The sequence below is a fragment of the Palaemon carinicauda genome, chromosome 2 (genome assembly GCF_036898095.1).
Source record: "Palaemon carinicauda isolate YSFRI2023 chromosome 2, ASM3689809v2, whole genome shotgun sequence".
NCBI lineage: Eukaryota > Metazoa > Arthropoda > Malacostraca > Decapoda > Palaemonidae > Palaemon > Palaemon carinicauda.
Window position 1 is genome coordinate 120378091 of NC_090726.1, and position 18940 is coordinate 120397030.

General features: G+C 45.0%; 1 protein-coding gene across 3 annotated transcripts in view; it reads right to left on the reverse strand.

Moving 5' to 3' along the window:
• LOC137620967 (putative sodium-coupled neutral amino acid transporter 10) overlaps positions 1-17144 on the reverse strand; it is a 287910-nt gene extending 270766 nt beyond the window's left edge. Inside the window, exon 1 of one of the 3 annotated variants that reach the window (XM_068351409.1) lies at positions 17016-17144. The gene's annotated coding sequence lies outside the window, so the exon portion shown is untranslated. The other 2 variants (XM_068351419.1, XM_068351414.1) reach the window with 2 other exon arrangements.
• Between the last annotated feature and the right edge of the window lie 1796 nt (positions 17145-18940).

An 18940-nucleotide genomic window follows, 5' to 3' on the forward strand; every position in this document is an offset into this window, starting at 1 on the left:
CAGCATAGTCTCCTGTCCCCAGCTGCTCTACTTGGGGGGACACGTGGACGTTCTCCTGGGGTCTTGCTGGCTCTGGACGAATCAGGGATGAAGACTTAGGGACGGTCTTCGAGTCCTTGGGCTCCCTCCTAGGAGGAATACAGGACTCCAGAAGTCTGAGGGCTCCTCTCTGCTCTCACACGAGACGATTCTCCTACTCGAGGTGGGGTTCCTCCTATTGGTGCCGTGGGAGTATGTCTCACCTCGCTGGACTCTCCTGAGGACGGAAAGGCTTCGTCCACAGGAGGAGAAACCGTCTGAGAGGGGGAAGGGGCCTTCCTGACGGACTTCTTGGGAGCCAGTTTAACCCAAAGAGAAGTCACCACGAAGTCCACTCCTCTCCTTCTCTTCAGCGGAGACGAGGCTGCCGTTGGTTTGAGGCCTAGATCAGCGAGGGCTGGCTTTACAGCCTGGACGACCGCTTTGATCAGAGACCCAAACCAAGGCTGACAGCTGACAGACGCAGTGTCAGCGACTCCCGCTGGAGGGAAGGGGATCGGGCGATCATTAGGAGTGCACACCACAGGGCCTGCCTGAAAAGAAGAAGAGTGTTGCCAAGACCTCTCTGAAGATTCTTCCTCCTCCTGCAAGTGCGCTGCTCTGCGCTTACGGGGTGGAGATCGTGACGACGATGATCTGGAAGTACGGGCTCCAGAGGACTCGCAAGGTTGCTCGTGCTGCGAAACCCGGTCGGGATCGCGCTGGCGCGATGGTAGAATCGCGGGTTCGCACGCGAGCGAACGTTGGCGCACATGCGCACGGAAATGAAAGCGCGGGTGCGCGCGGGCGAGAGAGCGTGTGGGTGCGCAGGCAAGTGAGCGCGTAGGTGAAAGTGCGAGTGGGCGCGCAAGTGAGGGTGCGCGCGGTTGTAAGGGAGAGCGCTGGCGCGCAGGGAAGCAATGGCGCGTTGGCGAGCGATGGCTCGTAGGGCGAGAAGGCGATCGACTGCGCACAGGCGAGTTAGCGCATGGGCGCGTAGGAGACCTTCAGCGATCTGACGTAGGGGCGCGCAGGCGCGTTGGAGAGCATTTGCGCGCAGGCGAAAGATCGCGCGGGCGCACGGGAGATTGCTGGCGCTTAGTAGCGCGGTCAGGAGATATCAGCTGGGACGCAGGACCAGAAGGTGAAGTGGCGCGTAAAGGCGAACGCTCGCGGGCTTGCACCGGAGACTTCTCGTGGGCGCGCAGAGACTCGAACAGGTCTAGAAGAGCGCACAGGAGAGTGCGCGCCATCGCGCGCAGGCGAAGGCTGGCACGTGGGCGAGGTCTGCGGGAGCGCAGGAGATCGATGGCGAGGGGGCAAAGGAACAACCTCCTTGCCTGCACCCAGATCCGGAGATCGTGGGCGCGCGGGCGAACGTTGGCGCGCATCAGGACCAGGATGCGCAGATGTGAGCTGGTGAGTAGGCGATCGTGGGCGCTCAGGAGTATGTGGGCACGCAAGGCGCGCTAACGCGCAGGTGAGCGCTGGCGAGCAGGAGATCTACGGCGAGAAGACATGGCTGCAGGAGATCGCTGGCGCGCAGGCGAGCACTGGCGAGCAGGAGATCTACGGCGAGAAGACATGGCTGCAGGAGATCGCTGGCGTGCAGGCGAGCACTGGCAAGCAGGAGATCTACGGCGAGAAGACATGGCTGCAGGAGATCGCTGGCGCGTTAAGTCCGAAGGGTTCACAGCAGGTAGCGCGAGCGCGCAGGTAACACCTGCCGCTTAAGGGACTTACTCTCATTGAGAGATAAGCCCTTATGCCCCGAAGGGACCAGTGCCCGTTGGAAAACGAGGTGCGTTGGCGCCCACTGCGCATCTGCGTCCAGGAACGGAGAAGGAAGGCTAGCAGGTCTGGCAGGCGTGGGAGATCGCGAACAATCAGCTGAGAGGTCTAGCGATGCGGCTGCAACGGTCTGCTCACGTCGAGGAGGCTCCTCTGCAGGGGACATCGAAGGCGAAGAACCGAAGAGGCGCCTCCAAACTCCCTTATAAGGGGAAGGAAGGCCTCTACGGAGAAGAGGAGGGCGAGCCTTACGGCGAAGACGACCTCGAGGGGCAGCAACACCATCGTCGGTCCTCCGAAGAGGAGTCTCCGTCAGTGAACTCCCCCGAGGGGGAGACTCACCCGCAGGAGAGACCGTTGGACCCAGCTCCTCCCTCGAAGGATGTTCGGAGGGGGGAACTGAGCCTTCAGCAACATCCGCAACAACAGCAGGGGTTTGGCCTGACCCGTCGGAAGCCTCTGCCACAACAACGTCGACAATAGACAGAGGATCTACTTCTGCTATTACCGGCGACTGTTTGACAGCTGCACCCAACTGGTTCAGGTCAAACAGGGCTTCCCTGGAGGTCGAGCCCTTAAGCCCTAAGGAAGCCCAAAGCTGCAAAAGATCATTGTTAGAAACAGAGTCATCAACATCAATATCCTCCCCTGGAGGTGGAGAAGGAGGAGCTGCCTCACTATGGGAGGCAACTCCCTCTCCCGAACCCCTAGGTTGGTCAACAAAGGAAAGACCTACGCTACCACTCGACGGCCCCTCGCGAGAGACCGATCGAGTGGGAGCTTCGGGCAACGGAACCTTCCTTCTTCAAGGCAGCCCTTGAAGGAAAAAGGTCACGCTTAGACTTCTTCTAACGTTGCCGGGAAAACCTCTCCCACTGGGAGGTAGACCACTCCCTGCACTCACTACAAGTTTTATCCCTATCACACCGTTGACCTCTGCAGTATGGACATAAGGTGTGAGGGTCCGTCTCGACCGCCGACATGAACGTTCCACAAGGGCGGTCGGGAAGTCCAGGGCACTTCCGCATGATAGAGAGAGGCCAACTTTCAAGCACACGAGTTGTAAGAAAAAGCAAAAAAATTAAGGCTGTCAAAAATGCGAGGGCGAGATAGACAGGTCTGATCATCACTTGAGCCAAAAGTGAAGTGAATCGGTTCACCGGTGTGTGAGAGGGTAGTTAACCCTCGTTAAAAATCTAATGGCTCGTCATTTCAGCTACGCCAAAAGTAATAACCCATATAAATAGCGTGGTTTGTATTTCGGTTACGGAACAACTTACATTTATACAATGTAAAGATCAATACTCAACTTTCCAGAGGCAGATGAGGCTGGAGAAAGCATGATTAGATCCAAAATCTTACGAAATAACGAGAGAGCACAGGAAAATCACCGAGCAATGGCGCTACGATAAAAGGAATAAAGATGGCGGACGGATATGACGTCATCTAGAGACTCAAAACAGTAATGGAGGAGAGGCACCTTATAACGGCTCCCCTTCATTTTCTTGCCACTTTTCCTCCTCGAAGCGTAAACGCTATTCGGGGTGAAGATAATTATGTGGTGTGTCAAGAATACGTCCTCTGATATTATGCGATATCACTAAAAGGAAAAGTTAGGGATATTCGCGCCAGGAGTTAGAATTCTGGAGACCTTAAGGTAAAATTCTCTGGGAATATCAATGTAGGAAAATATACCCTAGGAAGCTACTCTTAAAGGAACTTCCATCAGGACGACATGGTTATCTCACCCAAAAATATCTCTTTCGCGAACGAGAGAGAAGTCCTCCCAAAGAAGGACATCGCCTAAGACAAACTTTCTTCCAGCTCTATGGGAAAAAAGCGTACACGTAATAATCTCTCTCTCGCGAACAAGAGAGAAGTCCTCCTAAAGGAGAACATCGTCTAAGGCAAGCTTTCACCCAGCTCTATGGGAAAAAAGCGCAGGCGTAATAATCTCTCTCTGGCGAACGAGAGAGAAGTCCTCCCGCAGGAGGATATAGCCTAAGGCATGCAGGAACATCAAGTTGAAGGCTGACAGCGAATGCTATCTCGTAACGTGAGCAGCTCACGAGCTACCACATGGAGCGCAGGATAACAAACAGGGCAGCCGTAGCCATCAGCCTTGTGTTCTACGTCGCTACTACCTGCGAAAAAGAAAGTTGTGATCAATTACAATTCATGCTCGCATGGTGTATCGGCCCCTCCATGTTGACCAGTTTTTCCGACTTTTTACTATAGTCTATGGGTTTCATCAATCACTTTATTTCTGTACATATTGTTTTTGTTATAATTCTTGTAAGTCTAGTTTTTAAGTATGATGTCTCTTTTTTATTTCTATTAATTCTTATGCTGTCTGGAGACATTGAGCGAAATCCGGGACCAGTACGTCCTAGATTTTGTCAATGTTGTCTCCTGTATTGCAATATTCGTGGTCTTCATGCAAATATCCAAGACCTTACAGTTGCGTCCAGACAGTATGATATTCTTTTGTGCTCAGAAACTTTGGTTTCTAATATGAGGCACTCATCTGAGCTCCTTATAAGTGGTTTTAAGAAGCCAAGAATGTTGAAACGTGATGCCATCCCTAGGGCCAGGGGAATGACGGTGTATATTAGGACTGAGTACCCTGCTTCTCATAAGTCCTGCTATCAATGTGGATGTCATGAGATTCAGGTAATAAAAGTTTGTGGCAGGCATAACAACTTTTATTTGTGTTCAATCTACCGGAATTCAGACATAGATGATTCTATCTTTGATTGTCTTCTTACTATTATGGCTAAGATACAGGATGATAGAAAGGCTTCTTTTGTCTTTGTTGGTGATTTTAATGCTCACCATAGGGAGTGGTTAAGTTCTATCTCTCCTACTGATCGCCATGGCTTAACCCTTTTACCCCCAGGCTATTTGGAAATTTCCAACCCTTAACCCCCAGAGGTTAATTTTTTTCACGCACATTTTGCAGTATATTTTTTTAAAATTGCTCTAACAGCCTTAATTTTCGTCATAGAGAGGTCAGGTTGGTCTCATTCTCTTGGAAAATGCCTGAAGTTTCTCAAAAAATTATCGAAAATATGCAAAAAAAAAACTTAAATAGCAGTTTTTTGCAAGAACGTACCGGTACGTCCATGGAGGTAAAGGGATGAGTTTTGTGAAACGTACTAGTACGTCCTTTGGGGGTAAAAGGGTTAAGAGCTTTAGACTTTGCCTCGGAATCAGGCTGTGAGCAAATCATAAATGAAGCTACTCACAGGTCTGGTAATTGCTTGGACCTCGTATACACCGACTCCCCTGGCGTTATAACTAGTAAGGTTGGTTCTCCAGTCGGAACATCTGATCATGCCTTGATTTCATTAGTACTGTAGTGAAGACTGAGCAGCCTGTCCCTGATATATCATACTCTTGTAAAATTTATATGAAATCCCAAGCAGACTGGAATGGGATTTTGCATGATCTTTTGTGCTAGAATTGATCGCAATTATATAGTAGTGTAGATCCTGTTGTCCCTTTGAATGAGAATCTAGTCAACTTAGGCGTATCCCTTCTCGTGTGCTAAGGTACCGAGTGAAGGACAAACCCTGGTTCAATGATGATTGTAGACGTGCTTATTTGGAGAAGCAGGAGGCCTATCATCTTTGGAAGGGTAACAGATCAGATTTGACCCGGAACAACTATACTCAGCTTCGAGCTTTTGCTCAGAGAGTTTATGCCTCAACTGAAAAGGAGTACAATTTAAACATAAAAGAAACCCTTTCTGGTACAACTCAGGGACACAAATGGTGGTCTACCCTTAAATCTGCATTCTTTGGTGTAGATGCAACAGTTCCTCCTTTACTTGAACCAGATGGCTCAGTCACTCACTGTCCAAAGGAAAAGGCAACCCTGTTGGCTGATGTTTTTGACAGTAAACAGAGTAATGAAAAACTTGAACTTCCTCATTCCTGTTTTCCTGAGGCTAAACTAACTAGTTTAGCTTTTCGATCTCGTGATATTAAAGCTCTGTTGATGGACCTTGATGCTTATGGAGGTGTAGACCCAAATGGTATTTTTCCTTTGTTTTTTATAAAGACAGCAGATTTCTTAGCTCCAAAGTTATCTGTTATTTTGCGCAAGTTAGCAAGAAGAGGGGCTTTTAGCACTTGTTGGAGAATTGGTAATGTTACTCCTCTATGTAAATGTGTTTGTGGTAGCTCAAGTCCCACTGATTACCGCCCAATTTCCATGACTCCCATATTATCTAAACGTCTTCTGGCAAAACGTCTTAATAAGTTTAATACCTCTATGTGACAGGACCTCATCCAATACCCTTGTTCCGGGCACTCTCAAGGAACAAAATTGACCACCTGACTAAAATCAAAAGGTTGCGGAAGACTGTCGACCAATCTCCACAAACAACCATAAAAACATAAAAGTTCCACGAGAAGAAAAAAGAGTACTAGGATTAGGGGAACGTAGAGGTAGATCCTTCCCCCACTACTGCACTCGCTGCTACAAATGGTCCCAAAGTGTAGCAGTCCTCATAAAGAGTCTGGACATGCTTCAAGTAATGCGATGCGAACACAGATTTACTCCTCCAAAAGGTTGTGTCCATGATGCTTTGCAGAAAACGATTCTGCTTGAAAGCTACAGAAGTTGCAACAGCTCTAACTTCATGAGTTTTCACTTTCAGCAGTTTGAGGTCTGCCTCACCGCAGTGAGTGAGCCTGCCTCCCTTATCAAAAGTCTTATAAAGAATGATAGGGCGTTTTTTGACATCGGTAACGAGGGTTTCCTGACTGCACACCAAAGAGCTTCTGACTTGCCTCTTAATTCTTTAGTTCTGTCCAGATAGAACTTCAGTGCCCTTACAGGACACAGGACCTTCTCCAACTCTTCACCAACCACATCTGAAAGGTTTGGAATCTCGAAAGACTTAGGCCATAGATGAAAAGGATGTTCGTTCTTGGCCAGGAAACCAAGTTGCAAGGAGCATATGGCTTTGCCGTTTCTGAAGCCAATATTTTTGCTAAAAGCGTGAACCTCACTGACTCTCTTAGCTGTCGCCAGAATAACCAAGAAAAGAGTCTTTAAAGTAATATCTTTAAAAGAAGCCGAGTGTAAGGGCTCAAACCTGTCACTCATGAGGAACTTCAACACAACATCTAGATTCCAGGCTGGAGATTCCTGTTGTCGCTCATTAGAAGTCTCAAATGATTTGAGAAGGTCCTGAAGGTCTTTATTATCAGAGAGGTCCAAATTCCTGTGCCTGAAGACGGCCGCTAACATACTCCTGTATCCTTGATGGTAGAGGAAGAAAAGTTGCGTTTTCTTCTAAGGTCTAAAAAGAAGTCAGCAATTTGAGTTACAGAGGCACTGGATGAAGAAACTGAGTTAGCTCTGCACCATTCTCTAAAAACCTCCCACTTGGACTGGTAAACTTTGATGGTAGAAGCCCTCCTTGCTCTAGCGATAGCCCTAGCTGCCTCCTTCGAAAATCCTCTACCTCTTGTGAGTTTTTCGATAGTCTGAAGGCAGTTTGACGTAGAGCTCGGAGGTTTTGATGGTGTCTTGCCAAGTGAGGTTATTTGAGAAGATCTACTCTCAATGGGAGGCTTCTCGGAATGTCCACCATCCATTCCAGTACAGTGAACCCTCGTTTATCGCGGTAGATAGGTTCCAGTCGCGGCCGCGATAGGTGAAAATCCGCGAAGTAGTGACACCATATTTACCTATTTATTCAACATGTATATTCAGACTTTTAAAACCTTTCCTTGTACGTAGTACTGTTAACAAACTACCCTTTAATGTACAGAACACTTAATGCATGTACTACAGTACCCTAAACTAAAACAGGCACAAATATTAAAGGTGATTTTATATCATGCATTTCCTAAACATGCTAAAAAGCACGATAAAAAATGGCAACCAATGTTTTGTTTACATTTATCTCTGATCATAATGTAGAAACAAACTGGAGGTAGAGCTTTGCTTATTACCCAGACATATTTCCCATACTTTTCCCTTAGAACTACATCACATCTTCCTACTTTAGATATATATATATATATATATATATATATATATATGTGTGTGTGTGTGTGTATATATATACATATATATATTTATATGTATACACATATACATACCTACATATATACATAAATACATGCATACATATATATATATATATATTACTGTATATATATGGGTTATGGAAAAAATCCGCGAAGTGGTGAATCCGCGATGGTCGAACCGCGAAGTAGCGAGGGTTCACTGTACCTCTGTGAACCATTCTCTTGATGGCCAAAAGGGAGCCACTAGAGTCAACCTGGTTCCCTCGTGTGACGCAAACTTTTGTAACACCTTGTACAGAACTTTGAATGGCGGGAACGCGTACAGGTCAAGGTGAGACCAATCCAGCAGGAAAGTGTCTGTTTGTGTCGCTTCGAGATCCGGAACTAGGAAGCAGTACGTCTCCAGTCTTTTCGTTTTCGAGGTTGCGAACAGGTATATGGACAGACGACCCAACATCCGCCATAACTTCTTGCATACCTCTTGATGCAATGTCCACTCCGTGGACGGAACTTGATCCCTCCTGCTGAGGCTGTCTGCCATCACATTCTTTTCTCCTTGGATGAATCTTGTAAGCAGGGTTACATTTCTTTCCTTTGCCCAAACGAGAAGAATCTTTGCAGTCTCGTAAAGTGACTTCGAGTGAGTCCCGCCTTGTTTGGCTATGTAAGCCAATGCTGTAGTGTTGTCGGCGTTGACTTGCACCACTTTGTTCAACACAGACCCTACGAAACCTTTGAGGGCCAACAGGACTGCCAACAGCTCCTTCTGATTGATGTGGAGGCTCTCCTGATCCCTTGTCCACAGACCTGAGATCTCCAACTTGCCCAGTGTTGCTCCCCAAACCGAGTTCGAGGCATCGGAACACAACACAAGGTCTGGGCTCCTTTGTTCCAATGAGAGACCTTCCTGAAGCTTGCCCAGGTCGTTCCACCACTGGAGGCAACTTCTTATTGGTTCCATAAGGGAAATGCTTTCCGTCTCGAGGCTCTCCTCTTTATTACAATGAAGATTAAGGTGGAATTGAAGAGGCCGAAGGTTCAGTTTTCCCAGGGAAACAAATTGTTCCAGTGAGGAGAGGGTTCCCAGCAGACTCATCCACTCTCTTACCAAACAAACTCTTTTCTCTAGAAAAGTACGAAGTTTCGGGAGGGCTTGTTGTATCCTTGAGGGTGACAGAAAAACCTGAAAAGCTAGACTCCAAATCTCCATCCCCAAATAGAGTATCTTCTGGGATGGAATCAATTGAGACTTCTTTGAGTTTACAAGAAGACCCAGTTCCTCTGACAATCTCAATGTCAGACGCAGATCCTCCAGACAGCGATTGAAGGAATGAGTTCTGAGAAGCCAGTCGTCCAGGTACAAGGAGGCTCTGATGCCTCTTGAGTGTAGCATACTCGCTACGTTTAACATAAGCTTCGTGAAAATGAGAGGAGTGGTGCTGAGGCCGAAACACAAGGCTCGAAACTGGAAGATTTCCTTCCTGTAAACGAAGCTCAGGTAACGCTTGAAACTTGGATGAATGGGGATATGAAAGTAAGCGTCCTGAAGGTCTAAAGAGACCATCCAGTTGCCCTTTCTTACTGCTCCTAGCACAGTCTTTGGCGTCTCCATAGAGAACTTCGTCTTCTGAACGTAATCGTTGAGGATACTTATGTCCAGGACTGGTCTCCATCCCCCCGAGTTCTTGGGAACCAGTAATAGGCGGTTGTAGAACCCTGGTGACTTCAAGTCTCGCACCATCTCTACTGCTTTCTTTTCCAACAAGAGAGACATTTGGAGGTGCATAGCCTGTCTCTTTGACTCCTCCTTGTAGTTGGGAGAGAGATCTATCGGATCTAAAACTAACGGAGGTTTCATAATGAAAGGAATCTTGTATCCCTCCTTTAAAACACAAACGGACCAAGGGTCTGCTCCCCTTCTCTCCCAAGCTCGCCAGAAGTTGCTCAGTCTGGCTCCTACTGCTGTCTGAAGGCAAAAGCAGTCAGACTCTGCTTCGCCCAGGTCTGGAACCTCTCCTTCTAGCTCTCCTCCCGTCGGGTCTGAAGCTACCCCTACTGATGGACTTCCCTCGAAATGGCTGTGAAAATTGAGGAAAGGGAATTTCTTCTCTCGGTTTACGGCTAGTAAAGGAAGTCGGTAGGACCTTCCTTGCAGTCTTAGAGACTAAGTCTTGAGTGGTCTTCTGGGTCAAAGCAGAAGCAACCTCTCTCACTAACTCCTGAGGAAACAGAGAGGGAGAAAGAGGTGCAAACAGCAACTCAGATTTCTGGAAGGGTGTGACCCCCATAGAAAGAAAAGAACACATTGTTGCTCTCTTCTTAAGAACCCCAGCTGTGAATAGGACTGACAACTCATTAGAGCCGTCTCTAACGGCTTTATCCATACACGACATATGTATAAAACTATCCGTTTCAGGATCTTTTAGGATTGAAACTTTCTTCCCCAAGGCTCCCAGAGTCCAATCCAGAAAGTTGAAAACCGTGAAGGCTTTGAAGATGCCTTTGAGGAGATGATCGAACTCAGAAGTTGACCATAGAATCTTAGTACGTCTCATGGCCAACCGACAAGGAGAGTCTACTAGGCTTGAAAAGTTGCCCTGGGCAGAGGCAGGAACTCCCAAGCCGAGAACTTCTCCTGTCTCGTACCACACACTTGATCTGGACGCTAACCTACCTGGAGGTAAAGCGAAGGCTGTCTTGCCTTGGTCTTTTTTGGCCTACATCCAGTCTCCCAACATCCTTAATGCTCTCTTCGAAGAGCGAGAGAGAACCATCTTAGTGAATAGCGATTCCTTCGCTGCCTTCCCTAAGGTAAACTCCGAAGGAGGTGAACGCGGAGCAACAGGAGCAAACTGGTCTGGAAATACTTCCGCAAAGACTTTCATAATCTTCTTAAGATCGACTGAATGATAAAGGGTCTTAGGCTCTTCTCCCTCAGAGAAATCTTCCAAAAGTTCAGCCGGGGAAAAGTTATCATCAGGCTCCTCCTCCGATAAAACCCTAACTGTCGTAGAGGCATCTTGCAGAACAAGAGGAGACTCCTTACGGGCCCGATTACTATCCAACAGGTGTAGGGTCATCACGTACAGTGTCACGAAGATCCAACGCTCGACGCTCAGAAAGCAGTCGCTCGCGATCATGAGAATCGGCACTACGGCGCCCGCGATCTTGATGCTCAGCATGACTGGCGTCAACATGACCTCCGCTGCTCTTACGCTCCGCGTCACGACCGACTGCATGTAGTTCAGCAACTGATTGACGTTGGGCATCACGTTTCACTTGACGCTCGACGTCACGGGCTTGCCGATCGACGTCACATCTAACTTGACGCTCGGCGTCATGTTTAACTGCATGGCGATCATCGTCATGCTTGGTTGACGCTCAGCGTCATGCCTGGAAGCTTGACGTTTGGTGTCAAGAGGATCAGGATCTCGATGTTTCACAGAAACCTTATCACGTCGTTCAGCTCCGTGTTTAACCGCTTTACGCTTGGGAAGCTGTCTGTCGTCAAGCGCTTCTAGACTAGCCGCCTTACGGCGCTTAGCGTCAAGCAGCGAAGTTTTCCGGCGGTCGGGATCTTGGCTAACCACTTCCTTGTTGACAGCAAGATGATACGTCTGCATAAACGACGATAGCTGCTGCTGCATGTCTTGCAGCATACTCCAATTCGGGTCAACTTGCAGTGATGCAGGAGAAGTTATCTCAACCGCAAACTCGCCTTCTTCATCGCTCAAGTAACGAGCCGAGCGCCCGGAAAACGACAACCAGTCTGACGGGGGTGGCGGAGCATGAACAGTGATACCAGACTCAGGAACTAGATCCGCAACAGGCTGGACTAGATATTTGTCAGACTCTGATATCCTATCAAGACGTTTAGCAGGAGAACCTTCTACAGACGAAGGGAAACGCTCTGGACTGCTCCAATGGCTACAGTCAGGCGCTTGCGGTGACAAGTCGCGACATTGAGCTACTGCATCCACTTTCCTCTTAAGAGGTCTGGAGGCTTGACCCCAGCCTTTGCTGTGCGCTGCGTCATCCGAGGATGAGGAAAACACTTTAACCTCACCTTTCTCATGGTGAGGGCGAGCGTCCCGTGAAACGTCAACAGGTACGCTCGAGGGGACGTCTGCTCGAGCGATAACGCCTCTCGTTCCCTTTTGCCGATCGACATTTCTTCTCCCAGGAGTTGGGAAGCTTGGAAGAGGTCTAAGGCTAGGTGAATGACAGGCTCGAGCAGACGCACCCTCCACAGCACTAAACACATTAAGTGCACTATTCGCACTGACACTCTTCAATTGATTCACATCGGACATAAGGCGGTTCCTGTCCGCGGCGTGCGATTCAACCCTTACTCCCAAGGCCTGAATCGCGACCATCATGTCTTTAAGCGAAGGCTCAGCGGTAACAGTAGTGGGATCTGCAACTACCACTACAGGGGAAGGATTAGGTTCAATGACACGGGAAGTGGATAATTCTCTAGAACAAGAAGAACTACGTCTAACTCTGTCTCTCTGAACACATTCGTCACACCGATCCCCCAACTCACATACTTTACCCCTACATTTAACACAAATTGAGTGGGGATCTACGGCGGCTTTAGGATGCCGGGTCTTCCACCCTTTCACACACTTTCTACAAGCGGGAGAAGGGTCGGCCATTATGAATAGTTAATAAGAGAGATCAAAACAAGCAAGGGTCAAAATAATCAAAATAATCCAAACCAATCAAGTTTCAAGAGAAACCGAAAGCAAAATCCAACAAGCGAAAGCCAATAACCAAAATTGTAGTACATCACCAAAGATAACTGCCAAAATCCAGGTTAATTAACGAGTGAATTCCAACGATGTCACCTGCAATAGCGGCAGAGAAGATCCGAGGAATTATGGGATGGTTCTACGTATCTCGCGTGAGAGGGCGCTGGTGTACACCTGGCTACTCTATCTGCGATTGCCGGGAGTTTTGAATTTCTGCCGGACGTCAGGGACTAAAGCTATTTTTATATAACCACCGGGTAAGTCTGATGTTTAAAATTTATCTTCTCAATGCGTACGCATAGAACCAATCTGTTTTGGTTGTTGGCTCCACCTTTCAACTACTGTTATTGGAAGAAATTTTATGACGTCTTAATATTTGCCTTCTACACCAATCATCAGTATCCTGAGTTTGTTTATTTGTTTATTTGTTATTGACAACCACTCAAATCACCTGTTTCATCTCTTGTGGCTTAACACTTATTGATTTCAGCCAATAACGAATGTTTTTGGAATTACGTAATACTTTTGATGTTTTGCCATTCGAAGACAGGTGCTTCAGGCCACTGTTTCGATAATTAGCCAATCTACAACTGCCATCTACAAACATACCTGATTCTCTCCAAAATACTATGGTTTGGTTGGTCCTCCTTAAAGAGATGATGAGGTCAATTGTCACACTTTATGTAACTGGCTGTCAATTTCTGACGTTTTCATTGTCAACCAATCAGAAAACACTACGATTCCAACAGACCAAGGATTTTCTTTTCCGCCATCAGTTTAAAGGTATGGATAGTGAAATTCAGTTGTGTGACTCTTGTGAGCTCGATTATTTTTGGGTAATACTGTAGGCAAATATCATGGTGGTGCATATGCTGAACATGCAAAATATGAATATGATTTTTTCCGTCAACATTCTGTGTTACCTTTGAGTGTTCAGTGTCCTAAGTGTCAGAAACCATTACTTTTTAGGGAAGATAAGCATATTTGGTATTGTAGTTCTACTGTGGTGATTGCTAAAACAAAGAAATGCCGGCGATGTGGGTATCAAGTTTCAAATTATAAAGGTACCTTTTTAGATGGTACTCATCTTCCTGCTTGGAAACTATTATTATTATTGGGTCAATAAATTGTGGAACAATCATAATGTAATAGATTCTCTTAAAATTAGTAGAGCAACCAGTGTTGACTGGCGTAGTTTTTGTTGTGAAGTTGCTGAATATTATTTTGATAATCAAGAACCAATTGGTGGTGATGGTGTTATAATAGAAATAGATGAATCTCATTTTGGCGAACGTAAATTTGACAGGGGCCGTCCTCTCAGTGATATTTGGGCTTTTGGGGGATTGAGAGGGAATCCAAGAAATTTTTTATACCGCCTTTAGTGGAGCCTTTGCCTCGAGAATGCTCACCTGAAAATCTTATTCCTTTAATCCAGAAATATATCAAGAGTGGCTCGTGTATTAATAGCGACAAGTGGCATACGTATAAAAAGCTGTCATCTTTCGGTTATATACATAACACGGTGAATCATTCGGAAAACTTTGCAGACCCTGATAATTCATTGGTACATAATCAAAATATTGAAAGACTTTGGAGGGATCTCAAAGAGTGGATCAAGCGGCCTGGAAATCGATCACAATATTTTAAGCAATATATATCTCACTATTATTACTGGTATTTTCAAAACAATACCCTGAAAATCAGCGACTACATTATTTTTGTAAAACTGCTGCATTGCTGTACCCTCCTCAAGGAGAGAGGCAACGGCCCAAGAGGCCACAGGAAGAGGAGTAGGAGAAGGAGGACCAGCAGCCCCATTGTTCAGGCTTGTAAGACTGAGAGTAATAGTGAGTATAATATTTATTTCTGTAGTATTAGGTACCGATCAGGTATTATTTTAGTTATGGACTTTAATAAGGTAACCTAGTTCTTATACAAATCAAGAAAAACGTTAGGTTAGGGGGTGTGGGGGGAAAGGCCCCCCACCTAAAAGGGGCCAGGGGTGGGGGCGAAGCTCCCGCCATCCAGGTGCAGATATATTCAGTGACAAGTTAGGTCAGAAAATTAAGGTTAGGTTAGTGCACAACTACAATGTGACTTGCAATAGCTGGTCAAATAGTGCATTTGTATGCCATTTTCTCATGTAAAATTCTTGGCTCGGGTTTTCCCATTTCCAGTGTTTTTATGTATTTCGAATTCAGTGTATACCTGTATACCAGTCCATTTTTATATGTTTGAGTGTTATATTTAGTTTTTTTTCTTCAATTTTGCCCTGTTTTTACCTACTTTGTCTCCCCCACCCAAAACCCCGTTTCCCAAGGAGGTTCCCCCAGATTTTTATCTATAGGGGGAGGGGTGGTGGAAGGATAAGGGTAAATTTACAGTTTCATCCATTATGGGGAAACTGGAATAAAAATATATTTGCTGCATCAGAAATAGTGTAGTTCCAACGAATTTAACGTTTATTTTGACCGCAAACCATCCGATTTAGAGATTTACTATGTAATTGGAGTTAAAACAACAAGTTGTTCTAGAATGCAGAAAGACCCTACTTCATCCCAACAATTATGGGGGACACCAGGTGGGAACCGGGGTTTTGGGTGGGGGGGGGGGGGGCGTCAAATGACATTTGCAATAAATGAATACTTATCCTTCCACCACCCCTCCCCCTATACCCCTACCTAGCCCTACCGGGGGGGGGGCCTCCGCCCCCCCCTGCGACCCCCCCTTAAGGCCACAGTGATTTTCAGGGCACTACTGAACCTAATAAACCCACCTAACCTAGCCTAGAGGCCCTGTACCCCTACCTGGGGGCCCTGTACCCCTACCTGGGGGCCCTGTACCCCTACCTAGGCCTACCGGGGGGGCTCCGCCCCCCCTGCGACACCCCCTTAAGGCCACAGTGAATTTCGGGATACTACCAAACCTAATTCAACCACCTAACCTAGGGCCCTGTACCCCTACCTAGGCCTAGCCCCTGTTAGGGGCCCCCCCTTACAGCCACTACCTAACACATCCATCAAACCAAATCCAAATTGATGGTACAGTACTGCTGTATACATCGTTATACTATCACCATTATAATAAACTCTATAAATTAATGAAGCTTACCTAAAACTGTTGGTTCATCAAGATGTGCTGCTGCTTTGAGGAAAACGTGAAGCCGTTGGGAAGGTTCCCTGACATGCAGGACAATTTTTATTTTGTAAAATTAAATTGTGTCTGGCACAAATCCACTAGGTTTTTAATATTCCCCGAATAACTTACAACAAATTCATTGTAAGTTAGGAAACAGTCAGGACAAGAAGATGGAATTTCAACTTCTTGTGCAACATGAGATGACGTGCTTGCTATTGCCTCCATTTCTAAGAACGAAATGAAATGCATGGGAAAAATGATGTATTGTCGCGCTGTGATTGGCCAAACATGTATGACGTCATAGTGGATAGGCGCTGTGATTGGCCAAACGTGTAAGACTTTATAGTGGACTAGTTTATCTGCGGATTATAGTGGTTACAGGGCTCATTTAAGCAAATACAAGAGACAATCAACAATAACAACAGACTTAGAAAAAATCTGGGAGGAAGACATGAGTAGCGTGAGTTTGATCGTCGATATATAAAGAACTAGGCATTTGCGACAGATAATATTTTATAGAAATACTACAAAAGACTTGCTTTACTCGGGAAATATATTATTATAATAGATTTCCCATAATGGATGAAACTGTAATAATACCAGGATAAGTATTCATTTGCGATGGAAATAAACCTCAAAAACATTCAAATCACATCATAATACAACAGAAAAACCTATATTTTATGTTAAAGCAATTAATGTCCATAAGTAAAATAATACCACATATTTCTGAAACTATTCATTTGCGACGGGAACGAGTGTCATTTTCGAAGAGCGGAATTTTTTCCATAAGAAAAAGTATTTTTTTCCCTAGGTTACATTGCCCTGTAATACAATACATTAATACCGAAATGAGATAGAATAGTGTGCATGAGTGTAACCTCAATCAAGAGAACTCTAAGCTACGTTTACAATGAAGATACAGTATACCATAGGCTGGAAATTAAGTTAGCATATATAGTAAACCTGAAAATGTTTCACAATAAAGGAAGCATTTGGCGGCTTCAATGTCGGGGGGTTGATACAGCTTACTAACCTAGTTTAAAATGATGCAAGCAGGAGTTATCCCAGGCAGTCAGGGCCGAGATACACAATCTAATCAGACAGGCGACCTTAGACCACAGAGAATCGGAGATTGTCTACAGCAAATTACTTCTCAGAACACCTTACATAAAATTACATTAATACAAGAGGCGATTATATGATATATTTACACACTTAAGTTGTAAATCACAGCAATAATATCTTCGATCAATGTTCTTACCAGCTTCATTAGTGATAAACAGAGGACGAAACAAGTTTCCCGATGCCCCAACTTATGACTTGTGTAGTCTGTAATTCTGTTGACTCGGGCTTTCACACGTCAGATTGTTCGAAAGTACTTAAACCTCACATTTTAAAAGGATTATGATTTAAGAAACACATTCATCAAAACACACACAAATATTTTTTTAATCTAAAGAATTAGTAAACAACTCAAATGTTTATGGAAAATGATTCTTTGGAAACTAAACGGTCCACAATATTCTAAAACACTAAGTTAAAGCCAAAGCCAGAATTGTAGACGGGAAACATTATTTTGATCACAACAAATGAATCTGTGCAAGTGCTCTACGTCTATGTTATAGTTATAGATGTTACAATTGGTTTTTTACTAACAATATTGGACCTAAAAAAAAAAAAAAAAATAAACGAATGAATGACCCACTACTTTAAAATTGTTAGATTTTCTGTAACTATGCCCAATAACACTAAATTTCACCATAGCCATGATTTCGTCATAATTGTCTCAGACCTTTTTTATGTGAATATGAGTCAGGTCATCGCACATATTCTGATATCCCTGGACCTAGTTGGATTTAAAAGTAAAGTATAGGCCTATTTGTTTCGGAAAAGTATGATAGTTTTTTTTCGATATTGTTACATGCACAATAAATGAGGTTTCCGAGATTAATAAGAGGAAGATAAAAACTGTTTGGTTTAATCTGGCTGCTTTTAAAATCATCCAAGAAGTATGTCCAGGCTAATCTAGTTGCGATGAATATATGATAGTTTACAATTAGAGAAACACATAGGATAATGCGTGTGTATGATTGTGTAAAGTGTCTCCTTGGAGGGAATATGAAAGAAGATTAAAACATTTAAATGGAATAAGCATACTAATTAAACTTTAAATAAGACCCAAAGTAAGTACATAGGCTATATACTTCATCGTGCCACAGCTGTCACCATAGCAACCACACATGCGCGCTCTCATTATTATTAATAATTGCTAAGCTACAGACCTAGTTGGAAAAGCAGAATGTTATAAGCCCAGGGGCCCCAACAGGGAAAATAGCCCAGTGAGGAAGGGAAACAAGGAAAAATAAAATATTTTAAGGACAGTAACAACAGGAAAATAAATAATTCCTTCACAACATATGAATACTTTAACAAAACAAGAGGAAGAGAAATTAGATACAATAGTGTGCCCGAGTGTACCCTCAAGCAAGAGAACTCTAACCCAAGAGAGTGGAAGACCATGGTACAGAGGCTATGGCACTACCCAAGCCTAGAGAACAATGGTTTGATTTTGGAGTGTCCTTCTCCTAGAAGAGCTGCTGACCATAGCTAAAGAGTCTCTTCTACCCTTACCAAGAGGAAAGAAGGCTGCCGGGCAATTGCAGTGCAGTAGTTAACCCATTGGGTGAAGAAGAATGATGTTTATGGTCTTTCTGTGCCAGTCTTTAGTATAGGCTACTCACAAATCAAGGTAGCGGGTAGGCTATTGTGTCACTAGCGCCATAGAGTGATATCATCAATTCACAGATAAAGGTAAAGGTGTTTGGTTTCAGTTCCACTTTCATCAGAAAAGATAATCACCAGAACGTCAGCTGGGTAAGCCAAACTCCCAGTGGTGCCATACTACTACAGTGACCTCCCAAGTAAACAGCTTAAATTCAAATTTCATCATAAAAGTGACATGCTTAGTCTATATACACCTTCATTCTCTTCTCTTTCATTTGCATTCATCCTGAACACTAGTTTTATCAAGGAAACTATATATTATAGGTCAATAATCGTTTCTTCTATTTCAATTTTTGCTTCTCCAAACATTCCTATTCCATTTTTTGCATTAATCCTGCTCCCATTGCTCATGGAAACGTCACCAATCACACTATTCTCAAATACCTATACGAGTTAACTGCT